The 22,383-nt window shown below is 39.5% G+C and overlaps 1 protein-coding gene across 3 annotated transcripts in view; it reads left to right on the top strand.

The window, feature by feature from the left end:
• The window catches only part of znf469 (zinc finger protein 469), a 181,954-nt gene that overhangs the window by 58,205 nt on the left and 101,366 nt on the right, over positions 1 to 22,383 (top strand). The window contains exon 4 of one of the 3 annotated variants that reach the window (XM_019278974.2): positions 12,538 to 12,684. The exons of 1 other annotated variant lie outside the window; for it this stretch is intronic. The gene's annotated coding sequence lies outside the window, so the exon portion shown is untranslated. Of the gene's footprint in view, positions 1 to 11,939; positions 12,685 to 22,383 lie in introns of those variants that run through there. One more of the 3 variants, XM_027272919.1, reaches the window with a different exon arrangement.

Raw genomic sequence — 22,383 nt, forward strand, 5'->3', positions numbered from 1 at the left:
CAGTGGGCCAGCATGCATAATACACAGCCTTGGAACCGGGCACATGGACAGAATCCAGCCATTACTAATGTTATTAGTTACTCCTGTGCTTTTTCTATCAAAGTCAAAATGTTTACTGTGAGAAAAAACCTGTGCTGTGAGTTAACAGAGTGGCAGTCAAAGGAATTACTTTTTTTTTTTTTTCTTGTCAATGTGCATAATTCTTAATATTAAACACGTTCATTGTCAGTCAATTTTGGGTCTTTCACCATTACAGTAAATCATTTTTTATTTGGCATCCATTTTTTGGCGAATTTATCAACAAAATGTTAGTAATTATCCTTTTTCTCCCACATCAGTAATGTAGAAATCTTAATTTTCTGCACATGTGAAAAGTTCTTTACTTCTATTTGGATTGGGTAGAGATGCTTTCTAGATCCCGCTTGGCTTGAATTTCATATAAATGCATATTTCAGATGCACAGTGTGCTTGTGTTGCTCTCTCGAAATTAAGTCTTACAGGGTTGTTGGTCTTCATGTGACATGTAGATTTACACTGGGATACTTAAGGACAAGGTCACTGTGGGGCCTTCTCATGGGTTTGTGTGTTGTGTGTACACAGTATGTGTGCATGTTTGTAATTACAAAATTATAAGGAGGAAGTGGAAAAGTTCCTCTAATTACTTGCACATGGTCATAACAAATACTATACTCTAACGCTTTAATGCAGTTTTAATGCACTGGACTTTTCATGCCAGGTCTCATTTTTCAAGTCACTGGGAAATCTTGAGCACATAAAACTAAATGAATCTGCTACATACCAGAAGTGATGAGTGAGAAAAGTGATTTGTGATCTGTGTGACCCATTTAGCTTTTGACACGTGTGTGCATGGAGGGCAGTAACCTGCATGTTTCAGCCATACCTCACTGTATGCAGTGGTTGTTGTCAGCTGTCACACAGTGACATGGTGACAGCTTGCTCTATGTTAGTTGTTGAACATATTTCCTCATTGACCTTGTGGATCACGTCAGCCAGCCCTGTCAGTGGGGTCCCATGTTGCGACTTGTTGCACCTCTACCTTGCATATCTCAACCAGAGTCAGACTGAGTGATTCTGACAGAAATAGGCCTCATTTTGGCAGATATTCTACATGTAGTGTTTGACAGATGGTCATATGGTAAAAGTATAATGTTTTATTTCTTATAAATAAATAACTGATTCCTCCATTATTAAAAAAAAATCTTGTAGATGATTAAAACCTTCCCTTAAAGCCAAAACAGCATTTTTCCAAATGGATATTTCACAATGTTTATTCATTAAAATAACACCTTGGAAAGGCAGTTGCCACTGATTTCAACTCCTGTGCCAAGTGTATTTTACTATAACAAATATGCTGCTGGAAGAATGTTAACATCATTAGCTGAGTAACCTTCTGCAAGGCCAAAATAGACAGTAGGATGGAAACATGCTGGACTGGTGCGCTACCAATGGCTCGTTCCTCTTTAATTTGCACTGTGAATCTTTCCCAACCTGTGGTTGCTTTCAGGTGTAGAAGCAAGCTGAATATAAATTAAAAATAAACATTTTGACACAAATCTGATTCTGCTGTGGGCTACACGACTCGATGGAATGGGAAGTATGAGGAATGTAAACAGAGTTATTTTCCTCGATGAAAAATTGTTACCCAGCTTTGCCCACTTTCTCCCTCAATACGTGCATATGGTTCAGCGTAAGGTGCTCATGCCAAAATTCATCTCATACCATCATGCCTTCCCATTCCCTCTCAGTCTGCCTACTGTCCAGCTCTGCCTCTCGCTTCAACTCCCTTCAGGTGTAATCAGTCTCATCACACCTTTCACGCTGGGCTGAAAATGCATGCAAGTCCACTTTGTGACAGAGGGAGTCTATCCAGGTTAGTTCAACCTGCAGACTTACCCTGGTCAAGAAGTCAAGAATGTGGTTAAAGCAATAGTTTGACATCTTAGTTTTTTTTTTTTTTTTTGCGAAAGGGTTGATTGTATGTAGCTTAGCATAAATAATAAGAAACAGGGAAAATGACTAGCCCAGCTCAGTCCTAACCTGTTAGCATGATGCATATTTAACCTGCAGACACAATAATAGTGTCAGTCTTCTCGATTAAAAAAAAAAAAAAGAAAGAAATTAATAGGCATATTTACCAAAATCTTTTTTCCCTCAAGATGTGGGTCAAATCATATTTCACTAGCAACAGCTTTGTAGCTTACCTGGTAGAGCATACGCCTCATGTAAGGCTGAGTTCTTACCACAGCAGCCCGGGTTTATTTGCAACATACATCCCTTTGTTAGCCCATTTCAGTCTCTCTCAAGCTGTCACCTTTAAAAAAAAAAAAAAAAAGGCTAAAATGCCACTGCGGCCAGACACCATTGAGTCTGCGCTGTCACTGATGTGGCTACAGACACTTGACAAACAAACAATTTGTAGATGGGTACAGAAATGTACATATTTGAATATGTTTGTGTTGGTGAATCAGTTTGACACATTGTATGGGAGAAATAGACTTTAACGAGTCTCAGCTAGAGGTGAGACTCTCACTCTTATTGGCATTATAAACTTTGAATATCCACTTTGCCTTTCTGTAGCTTTCACCAGTCTTGTCTCCCTGCTTTTGTGGTTCCAGCTGAGATTCCACCATGGGTCAATAATTGTAATCATTATAGTAATAATTGCAATTGTAATAGTTAGCACATGGTGACATTTCCCAGCCATTTGGACAAAGAAAAATAGGGTTAACAAAACAGTTTTCCCCCCAGAATGTCAAAACAGGATTCTTGTATAAACTGCAATATATTTGTCACGCTAGTCGTAAAAAAGATCATAGAAATTGCATATTTTATGCAGTTTGTGATTGATGCTGTGTGTGCACTGTTTGCACTGTTAGATAAATAGGATCACTCTAACCCAAAATGCAGTCTCCTCCAGCAGCGAACATAAACGTAACTCTCTCTCAACTCACAATTAATGATTGGTCACAGTTTGGTTTATTTATTTTCTCTGAGTGTTACCTTCTTGTAGTGTTTTTACAGAGCCTCTGTGGGAGCACTAGTAAGCTGTTAAAACAGTACTACCACATCACAGCAGGGCATCTTATGAATAGCACAGATTTTGAATTGAATTTGGACTGTTGCCGGAGTCTTTCGGTTGTCTTTTAACTTTATCCCTCAGTGAGGAACCAATGTGTGTGCCAGTTTTTTTTTCAGAAACTATAATATTTTTCAGCTGACGTTCACTGCAGTATCAGTGTGCCCCTTAATTTAATTTAAAAAATTTAATTCTGTTATATTTGTCTACCAAGACAAGTTCCAAGAGAGAAAAGGATATCTCAAAATACCAATAAAGTGAAATAAGAAATTAACTACTGTATGTGTGGCATTAGGTACTGTAAGACCTTTGTATGTCTACAGTTTTTACAGTAACTCCGTTAAATTAGAAGAATAAGTTTATGTGAGCAGGAACAAATCCCATATTGCCTTGTAAATTGCCTTGTAAACGGCGGCAGAACTCATGCAACTTTTGTTATCACTTGTGTCAGCAGTGGGAAAGAAATGGAGAGCAGGCATGAAGGGATGCCAACCCAGCGATCCAGTGTTTACATACACATAGCTAATACACATTTACTTTGTTAACTTCCCTCTTGTTCTCAGTACATTTTCCCTCCACATTTCTTTGTATGCTGAGACCAGATCTGGCCTTAGAGCGAAATACGCTTCACATGTGCACACATGGCTGAACAGTAGCTTGTTTGTGTTTCTGAATAATCCTTAATCAACAATCCAAACCCAAGCATAGTCTCTCATTATCCCAGGGAGCATGCCAGCTTGGCACACTGTGAACCCTGTCTGTCTGTTTTAAACAGGAACCTACTGAAACAGCACAGAAGAGGCCCTGATGGTAGCACACGCAGTCGTCTCTCACTCTTTCGCTTGCTCGCTCTCTCTCTCTCTCTCTCTTTTACACACACACACACACACAGACAAATCTAGAGACAAATCTGCATGAACAGGATGCACATGGATACATAAGTACACAACAGTGCAGGCCAGAACATGCATATGCTCATGCTGTCAAGGCAAGTAAAAGTCATAAAAAGAAAACAAACAGCAGCATACATGGACTGACTTGCAGTCATGCACACACACACAGCACTGCATGCATCATTTGAATATAATAGTAGGGTACTGTGGCAGAGATGAATAATGTACGGACAGGTTATTAGCTAAAGACTTTGAGAGAGCCATCTTTCTTTCATTTGGTAATATATATATACGAACTGCAACACAGGCCTAAGGGCATTAATTACAGTGAGAGCAGGCCACAGTAGGCATCACACATGGCACTGAGTAACAGACGGCTGTAGCTCCTCATTATTGGGGCTTTCCTCTTTAGACCTTTCATCACTCCCCATCATGCACTCCAGAGAGGGAATCCTGAGCTTGCCTACTAACCAACAAAAACATACGTACTTCTTTGTTATTCTAATCTGTTCTCAGTTTCTTCTCAAGTCTCCCTGGTCTTTCTTGCCTTATTTTCCACACACACACACACACACATATGTACAGAGTTGAATTATTTTAGTGATATGCATCACAGCTCAGACTTCCTGCCACCCAGTGGGAGGAGCTGTCCATTACAGTGACAGACTTGACTTTTTAAAAAATATTATTTCACATCAAGCCAAAGAGGTTAGAGAGAGACAGATGCTGTCAGAGAGTGATGGATGAGCCTCTTTTAAAAGGCCATGAGGGAAATAATAGACAGCGCAATGATCCTTGAAAGTACCAAGCTAAGCCAAGACTATCTTTATTCTTCTTCTCATCTCCAGAGCTGTCAGGCTGAAAAAATGTCAGTAATTAGAAAGTATGGACATGTAAAGGTATTTTCACGTTTGATCTGCTGTGTCCTGAAGTAGCAATGGTGGTCGAGGTCGTCAGAGAGGGCAGCGAGCAGCAGGAGGGAAGGTTAGACACAGGGCAGAGAGTGTTTTGGCCATATCCAAAAAGAGATGGAAAGGCTACTTAAGATATTCAAACTGTGTGACCCTTGTCACAAGAGGATTAGGTAAGCAGTTAGCTTTTGTTGACATTCTTACTTTTAATTTCTGGCTTGTATGAAAGTATGAAGTGAGTGTATATCAGTATTGTTTGATTTCTTTGCAGCTGGTATGTAGAAGATTGTTGAAAACAACTGAAGTGTCTCTAACATGTGTGATTTTTTAAAATATAATTTGTGTATTTCTGTTTGGCATCAGGCAAAGGAAGAAGCAAAGGTTTTGGATGAGTTGCACTCATCGTTTGCAAACCCATGATGTCAGCATGGAGACGTCTCCTGTTTTCGTGTGTGTTTGTGCACTCAATTTTAAATCTAGGGTCCTTAATTTGGTTGTCCATAAACAACACATTTACATGGTCACAGATATGAACTTTTCTCATTTATACAAAACCAAATATGAGATCATGCTTTTTTTGGGGGGAGATTAAAACCATATATGCACAAGCATATAACAATACTGCAGAACCCACGCTATTAAAGAGTCGTATTCCAGTGGTTGACTTTCCAGTAGAGGCAGACATGGTGAAGGTCCAACAGAATAGGAGACCATGGAGACTAAGAGGCAACGTTTACTTGCTTTAAATGGCTTATTTGATTAAGGCATTTTGACTTAGTGCTTCGTTTGACGCCAGACCTGGGACTTGTAATGGAGAATGAGTCAGAGCTGGAGAGAGAGGACATGAAGAAGAAAGAGATGGATAGAGACGGAGAGAGAGATTGGGGGCTTCTCAGTCAACACAAACACTGTCAGACAGGCAAACCATAGACTAACCATAGAGTTCTGCTTTTTATTTACTCGTAGTTCATACTTTTAGATCCAGGCTGCAATTTGCTCAAGTTCATTTTCATGAATAAAAATGGTTGAATGTGCATGTGTGCATATGTGTCTGGTCGGGTTTGGTATTTCTCAACACAAACACAATGACAGAAAAACCGTAGACCAACCATACAGCTCTGCTTTTTATTTATTCATTACCCATGGTCTTAGCTCTGGCCCACAGTTTGAATAAATTAACTTTGATAAATGGCTAGCTGATTGCACAGAAAGCAGAGGGGCAGCGAGGAGTAACGAAGACGTTCTGTCCTTGTTTTTCGGGCTGATGAGATAATTCAAGTACTGGAGGAAAGTTAAGAATTCAGCAAAACGTGTGCTATTAAACGGTGACATCAGTGTGGTAAAACTATAACTCACTGGTTCTGAAAACATCTAGCTGGATCTGCGGGTGCTTTTCTGGTGGTTATTAAAGAGAGACAAATAACAGAGCCATGCTGTCCACACACTCACGAAGAAAAGCACCAATAAACAGAGTCTATAGCGCTCACTGTTTATTTTCACTTTTTAAAAAATCACTCCGAAATGGAAACTGTGCTGCAGAAACACTTTATTCATGCTACTGTGTATACTGAAGCGGTAAAGCTTCAGAACTGCTACAGCATGCAGATCCTTGTCTGTAAAGATAATCATTACTGGATCTCCAATATCTTTGTGTGTGTGCGTGTGTGTATGTAGTGATGATTTACCATGTGCTTCCTTGGCAAGGATGTGTCTTGGACTGTGCAAATAGTTGGGACTGTCTGTTTGTGGGCGCGAGTGTGTTTTAAACAGCAGTGTGATTCCTTGATCTAAACGCTGGCAGATTTAATTTAGTGTGCCTATAAGTCAGACCTTTCTGGCTGAAGGTTTTCAACACTTTAACATGAAACCTCTTCACTTCAGGCTTTGGCTACATAGCAGGCAGGAATAACAACCTTGTGAAGCCATTAAGACATAAAAAAGAATAAGAATAGTTCAGTTTCTCGTAGAAAGCATTTATGGCACTGCATAAACGACACAAGAAATGGCAGTGTTTATATCTACTTTGATACCAGTAGAAAGTATTCAGACCTCTGCTCTGGGGTGAGGAGTGGAAGCAGAAGGAAAACAAGGTTTGGGATGGATACTGTGGTGTCTTGTGCCTTGCCAGTTGCCTCGACCACTGGCATGTCTGTCTCTGTCGTTTTGCCCAGAACAGCCATGTTAGTTTGTTCATCTCTCCAAACGAACAATCAGCACCACTGACTCAAAGAGAGACAGAGAGGTGGGAAGGAGAGAGGGGAAAAAATACAGGGGCGCCTTGTGTGGGGGGTGGAGGACTGAAGCGGGTGTGGGGGATTATTTTTTTTTTCCTTCAGCTTCATTTTCCTCCAGCACCACAGCTGATTACTACCACATTGATGATGGTTAGTTAGTGGGGAAGGACTGTATACTCTAGAGCCTGCTGGCCAGACTGGCTCTTTTCCCTGTGGCATCAAGCCCCCTGGCACCCAGCACTGTCCTTCCGCCACCACAACATCACTGTCTCATCCATCTCCTATCCCTCCTTGGGTCCTAATCCACGTCTCCACCAGGGTTTTGGAAGCGTCTTCAGTAGTTTTTATTGATCTGCTATTGTGTTTTCAAGTGTCCACAAAGCCAGTGGTTGACACTCAGGGAATGCAACTAATATTCTTTTGGATAAATTTATAAAGCCTCTTTTGTTACATGTTTGAGTGATCCAAATCAATTTTATTTTCTATTTTCCAGACCCAGATTCCTCCACGTTTTCTCAGCCTATCTCTCTTCTACTCTTCCCCTTGTCTCATCTCCATGTATTCCATGTATAATATGAGCTGTTTGCTATCAAAACCTCAACAATATGTTTGACTCATTTTCCAGCCTCTCTATGTCTGTGTTTTGTAAGAGCAACAACATTATACTCCTGTCTCCTGCAATTTAATCCAGACATTGGAAGCTGTTAAATTTAGTATGCGAGTCCAGCTTTATGATGGAACTAATTTCTGAAGTGTGCAGTAAACCAAACCAGATTCGACATCACCCTTTTTACCCCCATTCGTGTCTTTTGTTTCTCTGTGGCATTCGCATGTGCCTATGTTTGTTTTTTTACTCACGGAAACCCCTATTCTTATACTGTATATAAACACTGTAACTATATTATAACATTCCCTTGACTGTTTGACACACTCGAATAGCCATGTGGACGTCTAAACAAGGCAGCTAGTGACTAACAAGGCATCTGAATTTGCTTTTTATATCTTTACAGCAACTTATTCGCTTCCACAGACTAGGCCACTGAGTTCTTTGACTGAAAGCTGAATCAGCTGTCTATCTCCTCAGCCTCAGACTCCTACATATGAACACCACTGTAATAACTCGTTCTTTCACTATAGAAAGTTTCGCTAATGAGGGTCTGTTAGGAACTGAAAAATCTGCCACTTGGAGGTGTGGTACGTGTGTACAGATACATGCCATTCTACTACGTGACATTTATGAGAAAGTTTACTGCAAAAACAATTAAGTAACATTGTTAGTACCCACTTAGCACTGTAAAAGCACTTAGACCTGCTCTTTCCTTTCTCAGAACTGCTAAACGTTTCTTTTGAAAAGAGGAAGGGCTTTTATTGTCCTTCTTAAAAGTCAGCTTTAATTATCTGCCACGATATAGAATGAATTCGCATATGTAACTAAGTGCTGCGATAAAGGTTAATGGTACATCAAATGCAAATAAAAGAATAAATGTATGTATTTAAGAATATATATATTTTTGACTGAGTAAATGTTTATTGTAACAGAAGCCAAAGCCAAGGATGAGGAAATTCTGATAAAAAAGCTTTTCCTCTCGGAAATGAAAACAGAGTCGAATGTTTATGTGCTATGGTTGAAGAACAAGATCGGGTTTTTGGCTTGAGAGCCCTGCCGGGCCAGTGAACTCTCTCTCTCTCTCTGTACACTTTCACCTCACTTTAGACATAGTTCACTTAAATTAAAAACAATGATGGCGATGAGTAGTGAGGAGAGAATAGTGGTGAGATCAGTGACTGTAATATATACAAAACGTTTGCCAGAACTTGATGTAATACAGACTTCTTGTTTGAAGAGCTTGAGAGAATTTGAACTTTAATCGGAAGATCTGCTATAAATCTACCCAGTGGTGGAGTGATATTTCTTTGACACAACAGCAAAAGCGCAGACCATGTCCTACAATATATTTTTCTGCGGTTATAAATGCAAAACTACTTTTAATGTTTCTGGGATGTCGTCCAACTCATGCTGAGAAGCTGTAGCACTAAAGAGGCACAATGGTGGAGGTTCTACGTGTAATGGAGGGTGTTGTGATACCTCAGCTGCTGCGTTTGTTCTGTTTAGCCAGAGAACCCGGGTAAAACAAAGGATTTATCTTTGTTCGTGGGGTTATACGCTGAGTTATTATTAAAAATGAGGAACTCTGGTTACTAGTTCTACTGGGACTTTGAGGGAAGGAAATTATGATGGAAGTTGGTCCAAGGTTGGCCACAGATTGGACACTTTATTAAACGGACAAGTCCAGTGGATGTCCTGAAATGAATTGCTGTAAGGAGGTATTTCCTGCAGGCGGACAGACTGCTTAGAGTGAGTGATGTGGAGGGCTTTAAAGGCCCTGACAGGCTTCCCCACTCTGCTGTATCTTCTGACTGCTAAAGCCTGCAGTTATCTTACTGTTTTCCATGTACTCAACAGGCTCGATCGGCTGCCAGTTTAAACCACACTATACTTCAATTTACAGCCCTCATTAAGAGGTAGAGTTTTTCTTCCCACATTAATATTTCTAAATCCCTTTTTACACTGCAGCTTTTCTTGTTTTTTCACTCAGCTCTTCCAGAAAAGGCTGCAGCTACCTATTATTTTCAAAGCGACAACTATTTGAAGACTTTTAGACTATTTTTGTGATAAATTGACCATTTTAACTATAAAATCTCAGAAAATAGTGTCAAATCTTCAATACTGCAGTTTAATTAGATTCATTTTCTGTTGGTAGAATAATCAGTAAATTGAAAGTTGTCTTTTATTATTTCACTCCATCATCTTTTCCTTTAACACTCTTCTCCTTTTTGCTTTGTGTGTATCACTATCTGTCTGCCCTCCAACAACTTCTTCTTCTTCATGCTCTACTAGAAGGTGATTAGACAACATCAGGCCTCAGTGATTATTTTGGGCTCTGAGGCTTCTTTATGAGTGTGATCTGCTGTCTTAAGCTTACGGCAGAATGAAGAGGCTTTATCGCTGTTTTTGTTTAAACCCATTTGGCTCCACTGATTGATAAATGTTGCTTCACAGATGTGTGTCTGCATTCGTGGAAAATTGGGAGTGGGAGAAAGAATGTACAGCTCTCCTGCTGTTTTAAATTGTTGTTTGTGCTTTTGAGTGTATACATATGGCTCAGTAGATGTGAATGTATGTGGCTGTATCCGTATCTTGCCCCGTGGGGCAGCTTGAGAAAGAACATGATTGATGACTTGTGTACTGTGGTGAAAGTCTTTTACATTAAAGCAAAATGGAATTGAGAATGTATGACTTCATGAGACCTGCTCAGCTCGATATGAGGTTAATGAAATGTGGCAAACTCTTCTCTTTTGATTCGGACTGTGCAATTTATTCCACAATAAAGTCTTTGGAGGACCGTGTCAGTGCTGTGTGCTGCCATCATTGTTAGTAAGCTGACACTGGATGATCCACTGTAACTGATCGTATTGTGGTGCCATTAAGAGAGAGTGGTCATGCTTTATCTGCATGCACTGCTTTACAGAGACATCAGTCGTGTGTCAGAACTGTCTACACTGAAGGAATACTCCGCTTCAAGATAGTCTTACTGCCTGTGCAGGAGATACTGTAGTAAACAATATAGTAGTTTTAAGTGCAGAGGTAATAGCACTGCAGCTTTTTGACAGATATACAAATGTCAGTGTTGTCTGTGGTTAACATTTATCTGTCTTTAGGATAAATTCTTGCTAGGGATTCTTATTCTTATTCTTATTCTTATTCTTATTCTTATTATTATTTATTGACTGAATTGTTTAGCCCATAAAATGTCCAAAAATACTGTTCCGATTACAGGTACTTGTTTTGTCCGAATAAATGTCCAAAACTCAAACTATTCCGAAAGTCAACAAATTGAAACCGGAGACGGTGTAGCATTTTTTTTCTCTGTTGCCTCAATAAAACAATCGATTATCAGTTTAGTATGAGATTATTTTACAGCTGATTGATCGAGTCATCGACTCAAGATTACACTACTGCAGTGTGTATTTGTTGTAGGAAAGAGCCCAGAGTAAAAAGGTCTGTGCATCGACTCGATCTCAGTGCTGCAGTATAAGTTAATGGTTCATCACATTCAAATAAAAGTATAAATGTGTGTTGTACCTAAGAATATATATCTTTCATGGAGTAAATGTTTATCTAATCGAGGCCACATCTGCCAGAGATGACAAAAACTGGTGATGGTAAAAACTCTCTGAAATGAAAACACAGTCAAATGTTTATGGGCTACGGTTGAAGAACAAGATCAGAGTTTTTGGCTTGTGAACCGCACATGGCCGTTGACCACCGAGGACATGATCCTCACAGGAGCTGAGAGGGTGTAGCATTTTTTCTCTGTTTTTCACTTGATTGATCACTTCAGTTTTACTTCATGTGACATGACACTACTTGGGTGTGAGCAGGGAAGAGCAGAGAGTAAAAAAGATGTCTGCGTTGACTCCTTACTGTCATTATTTGTTCAAAGGTCACAAACTAGACTTGAGGAAATAAATAGAGAGAACACCTAAACAAAAGGAAAAGAAGGGGGAAGAAGTCAACTTTTTCTTTTTCTTTTTTCCTTTTAAAATGAAAGAAACCCCACATTTTAGTTACTTTTTATGATTCCGTTTGACAGTGGGGTTGTGTGAGTGTGAGTTTGGATTCCGTATTCATTAAATCACTACCTCACGGTCATGTGGTTATTGGATTAAAAGATCATGATCTTCAGGACACAATGCTGTTTTTGTATCCCATCAGCTAGTTAGTTCAAGTCAGTTCCAATAACTTGCCGACCCAGCTGGAAATCAATTCCTCACCTATTACGTAAAACAAGGACAGGAGCAGGTTTTTATGACTAGAATTAAGAGCCAGAACTTTGCCAGTCACTAACACCCGCAGCTTCCTGTCATAGCTTTAGCCACTATAATTTTCATACCACTACTTTGGCATTGACAGACACCTTATGGTTATCTCAAGGTTATCTTGAGCATATCTTAACTTCTGGGGAATGCAGAGGCCTCTCTGCAGCATTATTCTGATCAGATGTCTAAATTCTTTCCCAGCATTATCCCATGCATCTTCCTTCCAACCACGCACACTGCTGACAACACTTTATTAGATTACACTGTTGGCAGTATGATAAAAAAAAAAAAAATCAATTTTCTCATGTTGATAAGGAATGTTGTACTTTTTGTGAATGTGTTCTCTGAACCCAGTTGCCTAATCCTTATATAATGTAATATGGTGGGTGTTGCCTGTCTAGTAATGTGTTAATTGTGTGCATTCATGTACAGTAAAACCAGGACTGTTAGCGTGCATTTATGTGTCTATATGATCTCTCAAGTGTCTTATAATGTGGTAATGGTTCTCTTACCCCCGTCAGGAAAGGAGTAATGAACTCAATCAGGTGTGTAATACCACCCCCTCACCTGCTCTAAACCTGCTGGGACAGGGGCTCATGGAACGTAAAGAGGCCAGCTGAACCCCAGGGGTCCTTCTTGCATGTTCAGGTCCTCCTGCACCGCCTCAGGTGAGTGCAGCACTCACTGTCAATATATGTGAACTGCTGACCTCACTTTAAACACTTCTTTTGAAGAGGAAGTACTGTGGGGTTATTTTGTATCCCCCCCCCCCCCCCAAACACATTTCCTAAGGAGAGTTTCACTGGACGGTGTAGGGGCAACTAAAGGCAGCTTTTGTTTAATCCAACCTGCTAATATGATTTGTCACCACTAAAGAAACACTAAGTAACTGCTTAAGCATGATACAGTTGTCTGATGTTGGCTGCTGTTAGTTATAAGTTTCATTAATAGTTTAATTGTGTGTGTATTGATTACTGACAGTGGATGATCGGGCTACTGTAACTATAAGGTAATATTCAGTTTCTAACACCAGTATGCAGTAAAAGGTGTTTTTAAACTACTTTCAGAAATATGTTCATTTCAAACTTAGACAGCTGATGACCATTAATGTAGTGTTATTGCAACGGTTTTTAGATTGACGGTAAAACACCGGTGAAACATATAGTTAAAAGTGCCAGTGCTGTTGTGCTCTTTATCAGCACTTATGGGATGGCTCTTAGTTGGAGCTAACTTTTTATAATGATGAGAGACATTTTCTAATTGAGTAGCACTTAATTACTCATATGTTTTATTATTTTCAGTTGCTTCATAAGTAATTTAGTGCGTAGTGTAATTTGGAGGATTTGCGTGCATCTTTATGTTCTTTTTTAGTTTTCACGCTAAAAGCTGATCACACTGCTCATCATATATGCCATTCATGCATTTGCGGCCAACTACCTCTTCACCATTTGCTAGTCTAGCTAGCAAGCTAATTTTACACTGATGTGGTCCCCTCATGAGTTGAAATGAGATCTAAGCCCTGGCTTGATAGGCATGCTCGTGCTAGAAAGCCAGCAAGATATTCCTAGACAGAGTCCAAAGAGAGAAACTGGAAGGCAGCGATTTCTCACCTTGCTGTTGAATGCACACAAACGTATGATGCATCTGTGGTTTTGAATGGTCTCTGTGTAGTATGGAGTGTGTGTATGTGTGTGTAATATCAGAGCACTGGCTTGTGAAGGGAAGCCAAAGGAGGCTGGTCTGTGTTATCCCAGGGATTATCAATGGCTGCCGCTGTGTTAGGCCTCACAGCTCTTCACAGCTCCTCCAAGGGATATACAGTATGCGAGTGAGTGTGTGGGTATATTATATTACATCTATTTATTGCTTATGTGAGGGTGTTTGTGCTTCCCAGAGTTCTTTTAGGGACACTGTTGGCTCCCAAAATGATATCAGGAGTTGGGAATGATTCAAATGATAGAGTCAGGGGATTACAAGATGATCTGAAACCGAGCAAAGAAAAATCTAAGATAAGTCCCTCTGAGAGACTGAGAAAGTCACAGCCAGAGCTACAGGCATATCCTCTGTCACTTTCTCCAGCATGTGCCTGCTTCATTTATACTTACCCATACATTCTGTATGTGTCTTGGACTCTAAACAGGTTCTCTCTCTGTACGAAAACCAGCCACAATGAGGAGACTATATGTGTCCAGGGTGTGAAAACATTCCTGTTATCGCTATGGAAAACTCTTCCAGCTGTCATCAGATGGGGGGAAATATTATGAGTCTGTCTGCCTGCAAGTGTGTGTTACTCTGGGACAATCCTGCTATGTTTATTTTCTGAAACAGTAGACGTTTAGCTTCCACATCACACAGACCAGGATCCCTTAGCCACAGCATCGACCTCACTACTGTTTCCGCATGTGGATGAGTTTGGGGAAAATGAGGAGAGTGTGTGATGGAGAGACGGAGAGAAAAAAGCAAAGGTTTTGTATGAAGCAGAGGGGACTGACGTTCAGGATTAGCTGTGGATCAGAAGAGGATGAGCAGAATTAGAACAACATGGAAAACCTAACGTTAGAACCACAAAATTGACAAGATTTTTGTTGTTTGTTTAGTCTAAAGCAGCTGAGGATTCAGTCATTGTGTACATTTTACTTCTGTCCTTGCAGGCAACAGATTTTAGTCATAAAGAAGTCATAAGTTAGTCAACTGTCAATATTTTTTTACAACATGCTTTTCCTCATATTGATTTAGTTACTTTCCTATGTTTGCTTCAGAGGTTTTACTTTTCAGAGATTTGTTATGTTTAAAATAATACAGTCAACAAACAATACCACGGCTGTTTACTTATTTGATCAATATTTAAGATTTAGACATAGTGAATTGATTTCTGAGTTTGGGACTTTGATTGTAAAGTAATTTTTTCATTTGCTCATCTGTTGTCATGGAATTTTCCTTTGTTCAGCTCAATTTAATAGATCAAAAGAACAGTAGTTGGAGTCTGTCCAGCCTCAGCATTAATGGTAGACAGAAGGAAAGTGGTTATACTCTCTAATTGTTAAATGATGATATTTGGGAGGAAAAAAAGGGAAAGATAGTGGAAAATCAAATGTCAGAAACACAGCCTCTCTTGGATACTGGCCCTGCTTTGTTGATATTGGGCTTTGTGGTGAAGGATGGCGTCAGCACCAAGCAGTAGTGCTACTCTCTGGCTCTGGTGTATAAGTGATCTATCTGGTCCCATCAAAACAAAATGACACTATGCGACTTCCCTGTGCACACATGGAAAGCATTGGGTCACTCTGACACACACACACACAAGGACATACACACATAAACAGAGAAGGAAAAGGTAAACGGAGCTTCCAGATGACTATCCGCTCCAGGCTCTCAGGTTACAGGAACAAATTTTCCAAAGCAGCATTTTCATTTTTCTCTCTATGGCTTCTTCGCTATTTTGGAAACCTGTCACATGTTTCCATTGGGTTGCAGTGTTACTGTAGATCAGTCAACGTTTTCATTTTTGAGTAACACTTTAAAAACATTTTAAACACAGTGTTTGGCCCTCACATAGTCTGACCTAATGTCAAGAACGTCCTACTTAGTTACTACTTACTAATAGATCAGTGTCAAGTTTTGACCTCACAGGTCAGGATATACACAGGGACAAAACTTGTAAATTATAGTACAGTCAACACATGCATTGCAAGAAATACAAGTTTTCTACTGTCTAAATTCTGTGCGCACAGAAAAAAATGACAATGGGAGGAGGGTATTAATAAAAAAAACTTTTTTAGTGAAAAAATATTGTGAGTCCAGTGTCCTCTGACCAAACAAAGACTCTGTTACAGTGTTGATGCCGTAGATCCTGAACGTTTATGAGTGTGCTGAAAGGTCTGCTGCTGGGATTGTATACAGATGGATGGTGGTCAGAAAAGGCTACTGGGCAGATGACAGCAGGCCCTCCTGTGGGAAGCAAGGAGTAATAATGAGCGCTACAGACGAGAAGGCCTTTGAAGGGATAGGGCATGACCCGGCTAAGTAAGCTGGGTCAATGGGTGACAGATGCCGTGGAAAGCATCATGGAATATAGTCAGCATCTATTTTCTATCTTTTTATTTAGATTCTATCTTATTTAGTTCCAATTTGTATCTCTTTTTCGTACTATGTTTCACTTTGCTTTCAATTTATCCTCTTTTTTTTTCTGTTTATTTTTTCTCATGCACTAACTTGCTGTCTCATACCACCTAAATGATGTAGCGCCTGTCATTTCGTAACTTTGCTCTCACAATAACCGTTACACACAAACACACATATCAAATCTAACTTACCTCAAGCCATGACTCCATCACAGTCAAGATCACCTCGACTGTCCTTCGGAGGTGAAGAAAAAAGATTCACTGTTGGCTTTCACTTTACCTATACATCATGTGCTGCCTAACGCAGGGCCCCAGGGACCGAAAATTAGCTTGCTGCTCCGACAGATCTCACAGAGGTGGAAGCAGATACCGAGTGGGTGTGTTAGTTTATATTATTTTCAACTTCAAACTCCCCAAATTATTCTTCTTTCTCCCCTCTGTTAAACTTCTCCTTTTTCCTTCTTGATTTCCTTTTAATATGACTCCCGCAGGAGCACCTGATTGCACAGAAATTCTAAATTTAAGCAGCCAGGAGTTGGGCAATTTGATATTCATCCCCAGCTCCTTGTAATAGTTTCACTATCCAAAGTCTTTTTTTTCCTCTCCTCCAAATCAAGTGCCCATCCCTGTGATCACAGCCAGCTTCTTAACAGAAGCCATGTGTCCTGAAGTGCACTGTGTGGCTGCATGTTTGTACTGTATACACTGTATATGCACACTCTGCAAACACTTGGAGTCATTAGGATGGATTCACCACAGGTCTTTAAAACGTTAGCTGTGAAGCCAGTAACATGTGCCCAGCACACACAAAGAGGACCCAGTTTTGTTTACTGTTCGTCTTATACCTCTTCATTTTACCTCTTTATTTATCTTCATGAAAAACTATGATTCAGATATACATACTGAGATGAAATACTATACACTAAATTCTGCCGTTTATTTTATTCATCCAAAAAAAAACCTATCTTGGAATCCATTAATGTTTAGTCGGATGATGATGAATAAAAAAGTGGAAAATCTGATACCAGAACATTATATTCCCTCCACATTGTATCTTTTTATAGAACTAATGGGGTGCATTCACATTTTCCCCTTGTTTATTTTTATTTATTTTAACATGAAACATGGCTTTAGTTTCTTTTTGATTTGGAAAAATACAAAAACCTTTAAGTGTGTCTATGGGGGGGGGGGGGGCATAAACAATCTGTTCCTTTTAAAAATCATGTGTTTTTCAGTAACACAACAAAGTGCAAAAGAACTAACTGAACCTCAACTAAATGTAATCCTTACAAAGCCACTCTAATTGTGTGTGAAGCTAATTATTTACTAGACTTTGCATAGTATTACAGAGAGTGTGTCTGTCTTTCTCTTCCTCTTTGGCAGTGATAACGCCCATATGTTGTGAATTAGACTCCAGTGGGAGGAGATGGGAAGACTTTTAGAGGTTGACACCAGCAGAACATTTACCTGACTTTAACAGCCTCTTTTACATGCCTGTCTTTAGAAATTGTTTGTTTAATCTATTGTAATTGCTTTTAACTTTTCCTGCCAAGTGTGAGGAAAGGTTATATGGGCTGTAAACCTATAGTTTGACTGTGACTGCTGCTTTAGAGCTTTCTGGATGTTTTGCCCATGGCTGAACTATTTAAAGGCCCCAGTTTGTTTTAGAGGGGAAACAATGTAACTGCCTATAAAGTTCTGCAAATACACGATACTGGCAAAAAAAACAAACAAAACAACATCTTCTAGGAAGGAAGAAAGCTAGTGATGCAAATAAACATTCGGACAATTAATTTTTACCATGCATACGTGCCATAGATTTAAATAGAGTTATTTCAGCTGCTGCATTAACTTGAAAAAAAAGATTTGTGAACAAAATGTCTGCGTTTGACTGCAGTTACATCACACTTCATCACTATGCTTCATCATCTTAAGCCTCATTTGTTTATCTTACTTTTAGTTGCACTGATGCCTCATTAATTGATTGCCATCAGTGATTATAACACCTGACAAATGCTTAATATAAAGTTATACACATATTAATTAGCTTATACTTTATTGTATAATTGTTGTTTCAGTGTTCAAAGAAGAAACCACAAGTGCGGCTGCGTATAAATATAGTTTCATTACAGAATGAAAAATCAACATTTGGAACTAATTTAAGCTTAGTAATGAATGAAATTAAAAACTTTCACTCCAGTATTTACGAGACAGAAAGACACTTTCTTATGAAAGAAACTTTCCAACCTATACTTTCCCCATACACCCACCCTCACACACACATACATACAGACACTTCCTGCTGGGTAAATATTCATGTTCATTCCAGTAAATTCTAATATTATTTATCCTTTCTCTTTTCATTAATTTCACTTACATTTCTGGCAATTAGCACCTTTTAATGTCAGTGCGATTTTATCACCTAGGAGAAAAGATCCAGGACTCAGAGCTCAGGATTGCCGGAGCCTAACTACTCGGAAAATGACACAGTGCGCCACAAAAAATACTGAATATCAAATGGAAATACAGACTTTCTTGTTTTCCTTTTCATGTGTCTCTCCTTTCTTTTATTTCTCCTTTACTCCATTGCTTTTAAGCTATTTCGTTTTTGAACATGTTTCTGGCAGTTATTCGCTTTCTGACTGGAACAGATGTTGTGCTTGGATTGCCGTGGCATTGTTCTGGTGTGACTGCAACAGTATGTGTGAGTACATTCAGCGGTTGTGGTGAAAGTGAGTCTTCTCCCCTCCTTGTTTCTCCTCCTTGTGATTAGGAATAAAAGAGCAGAGGTGCTATTTAGCCCACCCTGTCTGACTGTGGAAGGACCCAGCTCCAGACTTGTGCCATGTGTGGGTGTGGATATCCCTGCCTGAGTAAACACCTCATGGCCAAATCACAGTATGCTGTATGGTTAAGGGGTGATGGTCAGTTGACTCTTTGATCATCGACTTATCTGGGATGCAGATGTTCCCTTAAGAAATGAATCTCATCTGTTCCCTTCAAAAGAACAGAAAAAAAACACTATCAGACCATCGATGAGCAATTCTGATCATTCAATGTAAAGCAGTATTACACTTTTTTTGCATAACAGTCTTATAGTGATATGGATCGGTACGATTTAAAGGAACAGGTTGACATTTTGGGAACTTCTCATGTCTGTACAGTAAACAGCAGCTTGTTAGCTTGGCACACCAGCACCTATGAGACTAACTAACGTTTTATTCTATATGGAAAAGTGTAAATCTGGCATGTTGTAGTTTTCCAGTGGGTTTTGTGCTGGACTGTTTCTTGGCCAGGCACAGAAAATTCTTCTGTGTCACTATTATATTGCCAGACAACCAGCGGACACTCCAGGAAGTTACTGTCGTTTTTGTACAAGCAAACAAGATATCCTGTTAATTAGTGAGCTCGTATTCAGAAACTGTGCCTGCTAGACAGATTTTGTTACAGTTGGTCAGAGCCAGGCATTCTGTTTTCCAATGTTTCCAGCCTAATTTGCTAAGGTATGCTAACTATCTGCTGATTGTTGCTTTATATTCTCTGCAGATATGAGACATTTTTTTGAGAGTTTTCCCATCTAACTCTCTGCAGGATCGCAAATAAGATCATCTCCCAAAATGCTGAAATGGTAAAATATGGTGGGACGAGCAGCTAGAGAGAGATGCATAATATCAAGGCAATGAGGAAGAACATGTTTGTGATGGCAGTCCATTAAACTGTCCACAGCAATATATAGACAGAAACCATAATGGTAAAATAATTGTACTGTATATAATCCATCATTCTGTATTTCTGTCTTTGTACTTGATGATTGTATGTCAGACTGTCAGCCTATCCTTGATTAGAGCAAAGTTTGTATAACATGCAGCATCCACTGTACTTGACTCTGACTACAGTCAGACTATACAGTGCCCTGTATGTGGTTTATAGAGATCTGATTGTTGCAGTTTTTACTGTAAACTATCATATACACAAAATGAAAAGCTCCCTCTGACATGAAATGAGCACAGTGAACGAGCCAATCAGCTTTGATTATCAGAATTACTTTAGATGCAATGCAGTCAAAACTCGGTTTGGTTAGGAGACCAGCAGGGTGGTTGGTGTGTTTGGTGATACAGAGAGGTTAAAGGACACAGAGTTTAGTTAGAGCATAAGATCCTTTTTGTGAGATTTATTAGCAGCAGATAATGCTGATAGCCATCTGCAGCCACACTCACTTCACTGAGCCAGCCAGTGTTGATCTGCTGCCAAAGCACTCAGAATGATACATTCCTTAATGTGTCTGTCAGGAGAGAGAAAAAGAGAGAGGGGTGGACGACTGAGAGAGAGAGAGAGCATGTGAGGGAGGTTTGCAGGGGTCATATTATGGATCTTTTTATGAATCTGTTTCTGCTTTGTGGTCTAAAAAAAACCTTCTTTTTCTTTCACCCCATGTATTTTCAGGTTAAAAGGTGAGACATCTACTACTGGTGTGCGTGTGGAAGTGTGTGTGTGCGTGTCCACAGACAGACAAAAAAGCTACATCATTATCCTACAAGTTTTGACCTTTGTGAGGGAAGGGGCAAGGAAGCTGTGAGAGAGAAGAAGAGTGGCATGATAGAACTTTAATCACAGCTAATAGTGAAGCTACTAATGAGACTGAATCTGTGAAGTCAGCCCCTCGGGATCACTAGAGGTGATATACCACAGTAGCAACACACACTACATTCTGTATCACAGGAATACTTCATACAAATGCTACAAGTTCATTCACGTACATATGCAATTACAAACACATGCACTTACATCTTGAAGTAATTGGACTGTTAGACTGAGACTGGCAGGCAATGGGCAGTGGGCTTGCTGTGAGTCTGCTCTCTGCTGGACAGATCTGCTATGGTGTAGTGATCCTCTCTCCTATCTCCACCTTCTCTCAGCTCCTCTTTATTTTCTAAATATAGCAAAAGACATTCATAAATGTCAGCATGGCCTTTTATCTCAGCAAAGAGTCTGGATTAAGTTAAACAAAGACACAGTCAAGGCCTCGCTATCTTGTTTCTTGACAGGTTAGTATCCTGTATCCAAAGTTGTATCTTGTATGCTGATAGTAATCTCTATGATGATAATCATATCAAACAATAAACTTTATCCCAAATATGCAGCTTATATTTACACGTTTTTCCCTCCAACATCTGTGTCACAAATTGTGTTTTCAATTTCAATAAAATGCCGTGCAGTTAATTTCATGTGATATTTAGTGGCGCTGAAACCACTCCACGACTCCATCGTCTTCTTAATCCCGCCTAAGCTCTGTGTCTGTTCTGCATATTGTTGAAGTGGAATAAGTAACATAGTGTGAAATAAAAGACTGCCGTGGATTTTTTTTGATAGACTGTTGTTGAATAATTTACTTTTGTTGCTGCTGCTTTGGAGCCCAAAAACTGATTTAAAGTTGAAGTTTATTTGTTGGCCAGTCAGTCGTTTGAGGACAAATAGATAAAATGTTCAAACTGTGTGGGAGGATCAGAATTTATTGACTTATTGATATTGCTGAACCCATTAATAACACATTATTAAATAACTAATTTATGAACTCTGGAAGTGAGTGTTTTCTATTGGTGATTTTATTGCTCTGGACTAAAAGAGCTCCAACCTTAACCCCCGTTGGCACTTGACCACATGATATCAGTCTATCGGTGTGTGTTGATGTGGTAGAGAATGAAACAATGAGGAGAATGGTGGGAAAGTGGATTATCATTGATAGGGGTAAACCACCAACCATCTGTCCTTTCTGGAGTCTGGGCCATAACAAAGTTTCCAGCCACACAAAGTTTTTGATGGTATGTTTGTGGTGAAGTTGGAATCTGAGGCCATACAATCTGAACATTGGGTATTAGATCCTCATAGAACAATAAATGTTGGAACCCTTGAGATCTTTTATAATGGATATGGTTGGCAGTGGGACAGAGCACAGCTGGGAGGGCTTTTAAAAGTGGGCATTTAACAATACTGCCTGAGGCACTTTCTCCATTCTCTCCAAAAAGGTTTTCATTAGTCTGCTTTGGAAAAATGTGGTAAATCGTTTTTGACAAATTTGCTAGGTCAGAATGTCAGATGATTTTGTTAAGTCCACTGGAAACTATCACAGCCTCTAAACCATTAGTTTTTTAACATCTATTATCATTTTAAAGTACGTCTGAGCCTGTTGGAAGCTTGAAAGGGAAAAAGAAGTATTATGGATCACTGTATGACCTCATTACCACCATT

The sequence above is a fragment of the Larimichthys crocea genome, chromosome XXI, assembly GCF_000972845.2.
Source record: "Larimichthys crocea isolate SSNF chromosome XXI, L_crocea_2.0, whole genome shotgun sequence".
In the NCBI taxonomy this organism is placed as follows: domain Eukaryota; kingdom Metazoa; phylum Chordata; class Actinopteri; family Sciaenidae; genus Larimichthys; species Larimichthys crocea.